The sequence below is a fragment of the Terrapene carolina genome, unplaced genomic scaffold (assembly GCF_002925995.2).
Source record: "Terrapene carolina triunguis isolate 2854851 unplaced genomic scaffold, T_m_triunguis-2.0 Scaffold51417, whole genome shotgun sequence".
Taxonomy (NCBI): domain Eukaryota; kingdom Metazoa; phylum Chordata; order Testudines; family Emydidae; genus Terrapene; species Terrapene triunguis.
In genome coordinates, this window is record NW_020715768.1 from 3,700 (window position 1) to 14,217 (window position 10,518).

The 10,518-nt window shown below is 44.2% G+C and overlaps 1 long non-coding RNA gene across 1 annotated transcript; it reads left to right on the top strand.

The window, feature by feature from the left end:
- Nucleotides 1-2,936: 2,936 nt before the first annotated feature.
- Nucleotides 2,937-10,279, top strand: LOC112120228. The gene is made up of 4 exons (XR_003369574.2): nt 2,937-2,983; nt 7,750-7,770; nt 9,651-9,671; nt 10,252-10,279. It is a non-coding gene; the product is annotated as an uncharacterized LOC112120228 (long non-coding RNA).
- Nucleotides 10,280-10,518: the final 239 nt, after the last annotated feature.

A 10,518-nucleotide genomic window follows, 5' to 3' on the forward strand; every position in this document is an offset into this window, starting at 1 on the left:
TAATTCAAAGCAGGTCACCATGAGCGACATCACTCTGATGAGGATTTCAGAGACGGAGAAAGAACGGATGCTTCGGGAAAGCCTGCAAAGACCAGGGCCGTATGCCGCCATGCTCTGCAAGGCAATGATACCCGAGTACTTGATTGTCTCCTGGCGCGGAAACGTTTCATACCATGGAGGACCCAATAAGGCCGCTCTCCCCAGGAACCTGATGCAAAGGCTTTCCAATTACCTCCAGGAGCGCTTCGTGGAGATGTCCCAGGAGGATTTCTGCTCTATCCCCGGACATATAGACCGGATTTTACTGTAGCTGCACTGGCAGGGACTAAACAGTAGAGGGCCTAGGGCAAACCAATCATGCTAAACCGGACATTGTTAGATTTTTTTTCAGTAGTTGCACTGCCAAGGACTGAAACGTTAAGCGCCTAGGGCAAAGTAATCATGAAAAACCCATTGTTAATATTCCTGTTCTGTTAAAAATAAATGTTTACATGTTTAAAACACTTACTGACTGATCCTTCCCCTGATTCTGTGTCCGGGTTAACACCTGGGGACGGTTGGTAGGGGATCTCTGTAAGGGTGATGAAGAGATCCTGGCTGTCGGGGAAATCAGCGTTGTAAGCGCTGTCGACTGCCTCGTCCTCCTTATCTCCTTCCTCATCTTCCCCGTCCGCTAACATGTCTGAGGAACCAGCCGTCGACAATATCCCATCCTCAGAGTCCACGGTCAGTGGTGGGGTAGTGGTGGCGGCCGCACTTAGGATGGAATGCAGTGCCTCTTAGAAACGGTCTGTCTGGGGCTGGGATCCGGAGCATCCGTTTGCCTCTTTGGTCTTCTGGTAGCCTTGTCTCAGCTCCTTGATTTTCACGCGGCACTGCGTTGCATCCCGGCTGTATCCTCTCTCTGCCATGGCTTTAGAGATCTTCTCATATATCTTTGCATTCCGTCTTTTGGAACGCAGCTCGGAAAGCACGGACTCATCTCCCCACACAGCGATCAGATCCAAGACTTCCTGATCAGTCCATGCTGGGGCCCTCTTTCTATTCTGAGATTGCATGGCCATCTCTGCTGGAGAGCTCTGCATCGTTGCCAGTGCTGCTGAGCTCGCCACGATGTCCAAACAGGAAATGAGATTCAAACTGCCCAGACAGGAAAAGGAATTCAAATTTTCCCGGGGCTTTTCCTGTGTGGCTGGTCAGAGCATCCGAGCTCGGACTGCTGTCCAGAGCATCAACACAGTGGTGCACTGTGGGATAGCTCCCGGAACTATTACCATCAATTTCCATCCACACCTAGCCTAATTTGACATGGCCATGTCGAATTTAGCGCTACTCCCCTCGTTGGGGAGGAGTACAGAAGTCGAATTTAAGAGACCTCTATGTTGAACTAAATAGCTTCGTGGTGTGGACGGGTGCAGAGTTAATTCGATGTAACGGTGCTAAATTCGACATAAACTCCTAGTGTAGACCAGGCCACAGACTTACCTATTGTCTTCTCTAAGTTTTCTGAAAATGAAACAAATGTTCAGTGATAATGACTGAAACTTTCATTGTGTAAGGGCCAGGCAGGAAGGTAGCTACCTGTTAAAGGTTAAAGATGTGCTGTATTGTCCTGTCTGTGCAATCAGAGAGGGTAGGAAGGGGATCAATGTGCATTTTCCCCACTTCCCCCACACGAGTTGATCCAGCATTTGTAGCTGTATGGATATCAGGACCAGATAAGGGCCTTTGTGACATCTGGGTCAAGTGCAACAGTACGATAGTCAGCTGAACCCTCCTCTTTCATGGGGGAGAATAACTTATTGTGGAGCGGTTTAGTTTGGCTGAAGCTCACTGGAGCATGTAAAAGACACTCAGCAGGGAGAGGAGATCACCAACATGGCTAATATTTATTCTATTGTAACCCTTCAGCCAGGTGGAGCTGTCAGCAGCCAGGGCTGGGTTCAATATCTAGGGGTTCCTTTTCAACAATACAACACAAAACTGGCTTGAGCCCCCACCCATTACCGTGGGAAAATGACATCCCAGGGTGCCTCTGAGAGGCAAAACTTCCTCATTTGCAAGCACAGAGTCTGTAGGAAAGAAACTTTTAATGAAAGGAGGAAAGTCACCCAACATTAATTGAGGAAAATGCCATAAGCAGGATTGATAAAGACAAAGCTGTGATCAGGACACCTACCCCGGAATGCATGAAGCAGAGTCTTCTGCCTCCTGTTCTTGAGTTCTACAACCAAAACTTCCTTTTCTGTGCCCCTCTCTGCTCCTTCACCACACCCCACTGACAGTGATTGTCCTTGGTGAGGACCCAGGGTTCAGAGGTGCATCTTTGTGAGTTCACCTCCCATCTGGAGAAGAAGACACCCTGCTTACTCCACCATCTGAGCACTTGCTCTGGCTGGCTGCCCCACCAGTCGCTGTTCCTCCCTACTGCCCTCCCTGGCAGCCACGGTTTCGCCCCTGCTGGCCGCCTACCAGCCGTTATTCCTCCCACACTTGTTCCAGTCACCGGTCACCTTCTGCCACCTGCTTCTCTGCTGTGACCTCTGCAGGTCAGTCTCTTGAAAATCCACCCAACTCTTAGTGACTGTCAGCTCTTAGTCACTATTAGCTCATAGCATGCTGGGCAGAAAGGCTGTCCCATCACACATGATTTCATCTCTTATTGAGCACTTAAAGTAACAAAAGACTCCTAATGGAGCTTATTTCGCTCTGTCTTTGAATAGTGGGGAGGAACAGGTAAAGCTAGACTTAGGTAGAGTCAACACCTCCTGGCAGGGACATCTGTTCATATCCCATCATTGTTCATACTCCATCAAAAGTCCAATATTGTTTAGGTCCAAAACTATAACACTTAGAAATAGCTCCCATGTTTGAGGCTACATGGTGGTGATAGTAACATGTTCTATCTTTCCCGTAGGTGACTTAATCTGTTTATTGGTGTCTAATGGTGTGACCATCATCCTTTTTCTTGGAAAATGGAAAAGTAAGTTAACTTAATTTTCTTTTATTTAATTTGCATAAGGTGTAAATTTTTAATAGTCAGGGTGATTAACCATTGGAACAATTTACCGAGCGTTGGGGTGGTATCTCCAATCCTGACAATTTCTAAATCAAGTTTGGATGTGTTTTTTTTTTTAAAAAAAACCTCTGCTCTAAGAATTATTTTGCGGCAGTTCTCTGGCCTGTGTTCTAGAGGTGATCAGACTAGATGATCACAATGGTCCCCTTTGGCCTCGGAATCGATGAAAAAACTGTCATATTGCACGTGAATGAGGTTAATTTTGCTTCAAAGAAGCTGACTGACAGCAACGGAGAGAACACAATGCTGGTCAAATTTACTGATAGCAAAAGTACTGGATCCAAATATTTGTCCACATGAACCTCACTGAAGGTGGCTAATTTATGATGTTCAAGATCTTTAAAATACAATTAGTGAATTTTAATATCCCCAGCAATGAATTCCACAGGTTGACTGTGTGTTGCGTGAAAAGTACTTCCGTTTGTTTGTTTTAAACCTATTAATTTAATCAAGTAACCCCTAGTTCTTGCTTTATGTAAATGGGTAATAATATTTACCTTTTCTCTTTGTCCACAGCATTCATGATTTTATAGATCTCTGTCATATTCCCCCTTTCTCATCTCTTTTCCAAGCTGAACAGTCCTACTCTTTTAAATCTCTTCTCGAATGGGAGCTGTTCCATACCCTTAATAATTTTTGTTGTCCTTCTCTATACTTTTTCCAATTCTAACATACTTTTTTTTTTAGATGGGGTGTCCTGAACTACACACAGTATTCAAGTTGTGGGCGCACCATGGATTCATATACTGGCATTATGTTATTTTCTCTCTTATTATCTATCTCTTTCCTAATGGTTCCTAACATTCTGTTAGCATTTTTGACTGCTGATGCACATTGAGCGGATGTTTTCATAGAATCATAGAATATCAGGGTTGGAAGGGACCTCAGGAGGTCATCTAGTCCAACCCCCTGCTCAAAGCAGGACCAATTCCCAACTAAATCATCCCAGCCAGGGCTTTGTCAAGCCGGGCCTTAAAAACCTCCAAGGAAGGAGACTCCACCACCTCCCTAGGTAACGCATTCCAGTGCTTCACCACCCTCCTAGTGAAATAGTGTTTCCTAATATTCAACCTAGACCTCCCCCACTGCAACTAGAGACCATTGCTCCTTGTTCTGTCATCTGCCACCACTGAGAACAGCCGAGTTCCATCCTCTTTGGAACCCCCCTTCAGGTAGTTGAAGGCTGCTATCAAATCCCCCCTCATTCTTCTCTTCTGGAGACTAAACAATCCCAGTTCCCTCAGCCTCTCCTCATAAGTCATGTGCTCCAGACCCCTAATCATTTTTGTTGCTCTCCGCTGGACTTTTTCCAATTTTTCTACATCCTTCTTGTAGTGTGGGGCCCAAAACTGGACACAGTACTCCAGATGAGGCCTCACCAAAGTCGAATAAAGGGGAACAATCACGTCCCTCGATCTGCTGATAGTTCCGAGAACTATCTACGCTTTTGAGAATTTTACCTTACTTACACCTGAATAAGATTTATGGATTTGGCCAAATATGAATTCAGGATGCTCAGTACTTCACAGAAGCAGGCAAGCTGGGTTCAGAATCAAACCTGTCTCTCACTGGCAGCAGTGGAATTCCCCATCTCCTGCAATCCCTAACTCCCTGCCAATTTTGTTGTGTCTCACAGGAGTCAGAGACTCCTTTAGCCCCACCTGCTGCAGAGATGGCTCTCTGAGGGAAATGCCAACATTGTATTTCATGTAGCCCCCTGTCAAGGTTCCTTCCCCACTCTAAACTTTAGGGTACAGGTGTGGGGGACCTGCATGAGAAGCTCTAAGCTCAATTAACAGCTTAGATCTGGTCTGGCTGCCACCACTCCCAAGCACTAATTCCTTTCCCTGGGTAGCCTTGAGAGACTTCACCAATTCCCTGGTGAACACCGATCCAAACCCCTTGGATCTTAAAACAAGGAGAAATTAACCATCCCCCCTCCTTTTCCCCACCAACTCCTGGTGGATCCAGATCCAGCCCCCTTGGATCTAAAAACAAGGAAAAATCAATCAGGTTATTAAAAAAGGCTTTTAATTAAAGAAAAGAAAGGTAAAAGAAAACCCTCTGGGAGAAATTAGCATACCAGTTACTCTCACAGACAACAGATTCCAAACACAGAGAATGTTCCGCTGGGCAAAAACTTAGTTACACAAAAAATACCCAAATACCCAATTTGATTATTCCTCTAATTGCACAAGACAAGTTACAAAGAAAATAAACATAAACCTATTTATTTCCTTCACTAATACTCACTACTTGATAAGGGGCTGAATTCTGGAACTTTCCCACTCCGGTCAAAAGTGAAACTGACCCAGACAAAGGGAACTTCCCTCCTTCCTTTTGAACCATCTTGTCCTCCCATTGGTTCCTCTGGTCAGGTGTCAGCTAGGCTAGGTGAACTTCTTAACCCTTTACAAGTAAAAGAGGCATTAACCCTTAACTATCTGTTTATGACACCCCCTTCCCTCCCACCCCCCAGCTGTCTTAAGCCTCCTCCCTGCTGCTTTCTAATTGGAGTGGCTTTTCTTCCCTCCTGGCATGCATTGGTTCCTGAGTTCTTTTTTTCAGGAGGAAGATGATATTCAACAAATGAAAGGCCACACTCAAAAATAACAGTATAACACAGGGAACTTTACTGGGGACAGGGAACATCCGCTCTAGCGAAACAACATAAGAACAGCCATACTGTGTCAGACCAATAATCCATGCAGCCCCAGTCTTCTGTCTTCTGACAGCGGCCAGTGCCTGATGCATCAGAGGGAATGAACAGAAGGGGAATTTCTCTAATGATCCATTCCCTATCATCCAGTCACAGCTTCTGATAGTCAGAGGCTTAGGGACACACAGAGCACTGGCTTGCATCCCTGATCATCTTGGTTTATAACTACTGAAGGATGTCTCTTCCATGAACTTATCTTATTCTTTTTTCTTTCTTTTTTTTGAACCCAATTATATTTTTGGCCGTCACAACATCTTTTGGCAACAAGTTGCCCCTACTTTATCACTTCCCCTAAGGCCCATCCCTACCCCACCTCTTCCCGTTCCCACTCTGCCTCTTCCTGCCCTGTTACACCCCCTCTCCTAAGAGCACTCCACCCTTGTTTCACCTCTTCCTTTCCCTGATTCTCCCCCCCAGAGCCTCCTGCCCCCTGCAGAACAGCTGTTCAGCGGTGGGCAAAAGGCGCTGGGTCGGAGGGGGAGGAGCTGATTGGTGGGGTCTGCTGGTGAGCGCACTTTCTCTTTGAGAAAAACTGTACCCCATTCACTGGAGCTCACACAAGCCCTTCAGTAGGAAAGTGTTCGCTAGGCCCGAAACCAGAGGACATGGGGATCTTAATTAGGACTATAGGGTTATATTAGCTCTGTATTTGGCTCTGTTGCTGGAATACTGTGCGCAGTTCTGGTGTCCCCAACTGAAGAAAGAAGGTGTCATACTGGAGAGCGTTCAGGGAACAGCACCAGAATGATTAAAGGATTAGATAACATGAGTTATAGTGATAGACTCAAAGAGCTCAATCTATTTAGCTCACCAAAGAAAAGGGGTGACTTGATTGCACTCTATACGTATGTAGATAGAGAACATATATGTGATAATGGGCTCTTTTGTCTAGCAGAGAATGGTCTAGCAAAATCCAATGGCTGGAAACTGAAACTAGGAAAGTCAGACTAGATATAAGGTATAAATTTTTAAGAGTGAGGGTGATTAGCCTTTCTAACAATTTACGAGGGGCTGAGGTGGATCCTCCATCACTGGAAGTTTTTTCTAAATGTACTGCTCTAATGCAAACATGAATTGTTTGGTAGAAGTTCTCTGGCCCATGTTATAGATGATGATAGTGCTTCCTTACGGCCTTAGACAGTATGATGTTCATTGTGTCACTTGCTACCTTACAGCTATTCTCCAATAAATACAGCTTTTCATATTTTAACTATTCGTTACATTTGCTCTTGGCCATATTATTACAAAAGGTGCTATTGTTATCTTTAAATATATGTTTTTCTTTTTTAGGAGACTAGGAAAAGAGAATAAGAAAGTCTGTGTCCTTTTTCTTCCGTGTGCTCTACTGCTCTATAGGAGTCTTATAGAATGAAAAGAAAAATCATTTTTATTTGACCTCACCCCACTTTCCTGTTTTGATAGAGCAGATTACTTAGCTAATTTTGTCACTAACATATATGAGCACTGGCTGGTTCTGAGCAGTGTTGCTCATACATTGTTGAAAATTAAATAGACTCACCCACAACTGGTCTGTATTCCCTGAGAGCCATAACACTCTAGCAGAGATACAATATGAAAGAGATTGTACATGTTGAAAGGACTCTGCATTGAAATAGTAAATAGAATACAGCACATGATGTAAATGGTGTTACTGCTCCTTTCATAGCAGATCCCATATTGGCAGAGGAGCGTAGTGTGTCATATTCTGCTTTTGCTAATTACTTCTGGCCATGAAGCTTCTTCTTAAATTGATTAAAGCAAGAATATAATCTGCTCTATCTACTACGTAGCAGGACCGGAATGGGGCTAGCCCATGGATTGAATAGCTAGCTAACTACCAATGGCCAATATTTATGTTAATCAACAAAGAAAGGATCTCATCACCCTCTTCAATTCACAAGTCAATGGACATACACTGAACTGTTTTCTTCTCCCCGTTGTTCTTTTGCAGAGGATCCCCAGGAGCAAATGGGTGAGTTTGCCTATTTTAATGAATACTTACAGTCAACTAACGCGTGCCCTGTATTGGTTCCAACAACTTCAACTGCAGAAGGGATGCTATCATTGCATGCCCCGTGGATAAGGGAAGTGGGGGGTCTGTGTAGATTACTCTGGAATCGTGGTATGCTATCGAGCTGAGACCTTACGAGCAGTTTGCAAAGAAAGTCAGAGGGGTAGGAGTCCAAGGGCAGTCGGGCATGAGAGAAAAAACATCCACGTGCTACAGGAACTGAACATATCCATTGAATGAAAAAGCTTTGGATGGGCAGTGTGGCAGGACCAAGTTGCTAGTGTTGTGCCTGACATTGTCGTAACTGAGGCCATGCAGACACCAACCCAGTGCCTCAGGGATGGAGGGAGAAATGTCTTCCTCAAATAGCTTCCCCGAAACTGGGAACCCACATCCTGTGCAGAGCACCCAGTGTAGGCTCTTTGACAATCCCCCTGCAAAGGAAGTGCTGATCGTCACAGAGGAATGTTTGCTAGCATAGGAAATAGAACCTAGATATTCTGTCTTCCGGTCCCGTGTACTCACTATGAAAGGAAGGTGTTGGCAGAAACGTTCCATGGGAATATGTTTATTTCAGGTGAAAAAATACTGTTTGGATTAAAAAAAGAATAAGAAAGATGCAAAAGCATCTCAGTAGAGTTAAAAGTTTCTATTTCCTCTGTATTAAAAAGGAATATTCTGATTTTTCACTTCAAAATGAAGGAGACATTGTTGAGGTTTGATTCAGTTACACAATAATGTGGGGGCAGTGTAGATACAGGTGCCAACTTTTTGATTTCCTCGTGGGTACTGGACCACCTCTCTGCCTCAGGTCCTGCCCCTACTATACCCATTCCCTCAAGGCCTGACCTCTGCCCCACCTGTTCCCACTCCCACTCTGCTTCTTCCTGTCCTGCTCCACCGCCTCTCCCAAGAGCCCCTCACCCTCGTTCCACCTCTTCCTTCCTTGGCTCCTCCTCCCCAGCACCTCCTGCCCTCTGCAGAAGAGCTGATCAGTGGCGGGCAGGAGACGCTAGGGTGGAGGGGGAGGAGATGATTGATGGTGTCTGCTGGTGAGTGCAATTTCTGTCTCAGAAAAACTGTACCCCATTCACTAGAGCTCACACAAGCCCTTCAGTAGGAAAGAGTTTGCTAGGCCCCAAACCTGAGGGTATGGGGATGATCCTAATTAGGATTATAGGGTTATATTAAATCTGTATTTGGCTCTGTTGCTGGAATACTGAGTGCAGTTGCGGTGTCCCCAACTGAAGAAAGAAGGTGTCAAATTGGAGAGGGTTCAGAGAAGAGCATCAGAATGATTAAAGGATTAGATATCATGTGTTATAGTGATAGTCTCAAAGAGCTCAATCTATTTAGCTCACCAAAGAAAAGGGGTGACTCGATTATACTCTATACATACGTAGATAGAGAACATATATGTGATAATGGGCTCTTTTGTCTAGCAGAGGATGGTCTAGCAAAATCCAATGGCTGGGAACTGAAACTATGAAAGTCAGACTAGAAATTAGGTATAATTTTTTAAGAGTGAGGGTGATTAGCCATTGTAACAATTTACAGGGGGTTGTGGTGGATCCTCCATCACTGGAAATGTTTTCTAAAGGATCTGCTGTAATGCAAACATGAATTGTTTGGGGGAAGTTCTCTGGCCCATGTTATATCTGATGAGAGTGCTTCCTTCCAGCCTCAGACAGTATGATGTTCATTGTGTCACTTGCTCCCTCGCGGCTATTCTCCAATAAATACAGCTTTTGATATTTTAACTATTAGTTACGTTTGTTCTTGGCCATATTATTACAAAAGGTGCTATTGTTATCTTTAAATATATTTTTTTTCTTTTTAAGGAGAATTGGAAAAGACAATAAGTAAGTCTGTGGCCTTTTTCTTCTGTGTGCTGTATTCCTCTTTTTGATAGAGCAGATTACTTGGCTAATTTTGTCAATAACGTATATGAGCACTTGCTGGTTCTGAGCAGTGCTGCTATACATTATTGAAATTTAAATAGACTCACCCACTACTTGTTTGTATTCTCCAAGAACCATAACACTCTTGCAGAGATACACATTCAAAGACAATGTACACATTGAAAGGACTCTGCATTGAAATAAGCAAATGGAATTCAGCTCATGTAAATGGTGTTACTGCTCCTTTCATAGCAGAACCCATATTGGCAGAGGAGCGTAGTGTGTCCTACTCACCTTTTGCTAATTACTTCTGGCCATGAATCTTCTTCTTAAATTTATTAATGCAAGAATATAATCTTCTCTATCTACTACATAGCGGGCCAGGAATGGGGCTAGTCCACAGATTGAATAGCTAGCTCACTACCCATGGCCAATATTTATGCTAATCAACAAAGAAAGGATCTCATTCACCCTCTTCAATTCATAACTCAATGGACATACACTGAACTGTTTTCTTCTCTTCCCCATTTTTCTTTTGCAGAAGAACTCCAGGAGAAAAATGGTGAGTTTGCCCATTTTACTCAATACTTACAGTCCACTGACCAAACTATGTGTGCCCTTATTGTTTCCAACAATTTCAACTGCAGAAGGGATGCTATCATTGCATGTCCCAAGGATATGGAAAGTGGAGGGTCTGTGTAGATAACTCTGGAATCGTGGTATGTCATCGAGCTGAGACCTCACCAGCACTTTGCAAAGAAAGTCGGAGGGGCAGGGGTTCAAGGGCAGTGGGGCATGTGAGAAAAAA